This window comes from Austrofundulus limnaeus, unplaced genomic scaffold (genome assembly GCF_001266775.1).
Source record: "Austrofundulus limnaeus strain Quisiro unplaced genomic scaffold, Austrofundulus_limnaeus-1.0 Scaffold0, whole genome shotgun sequence".
In the NCBI taxonomy this organism is placed as follows: Eukaryota; Metazoa; Chordata; class Actinopteri; order Cyprinodontiformes; family Rivulidae; genus Austrofundulus; species Austrofundulus limnaeus.
Genome location: NW_013952402.1, coordinates 5,076,887 through 5,077,450, shown reverse-complemented (window position 1 = coordinate 5,077,450; position 564 = coordinate 5,076,887).

Genomic DNA, 564 nt, shown 5'->3' with positions numbered 1-564 from the left:
CACACACACACACACACACAAGCCTTCCATCATTATCGATACCTGGTTGAATCACAAATGATCCGATTAGCGAGATGGCTAATGAGAAGAAGAACCAGACTTCACTGGAGATTCATTAGTTTTTACGAGGGAAGCAACCGACGCCAACTTAAATCACCCGGATCTGAAGAAAAGAGGCCAGAACATATTTAATTGGTGTTTCCATGAGCTCTGAGACGACACATGAACCCCGTTACAAACACGTGCCTTTCACTCTCACTCAGTCCTCCTCCTGTCCTAAAACATGGTGAAGATGAAATGATGGAGGCTGTTTGGTGCTGCCAGCAAAGCAGAAATAAAACAAGGGCAAAGATGAGCAAGTGGGCAGCATAAAAGAAAAAGCTAAATGAAGAGAGCACTGAAAAATCTAAGGACTGTTTAAAATAAAAGATTGTCTAGATTTGCTCATTTTTGATAACACATGAGAACCTTGTTCATTTATTTCTACCTCCAGCCCCATTGAGGACTTGCTTTGCAAATACCCATCTCTTATGTAATCACACACACACATGCGCACACACATTT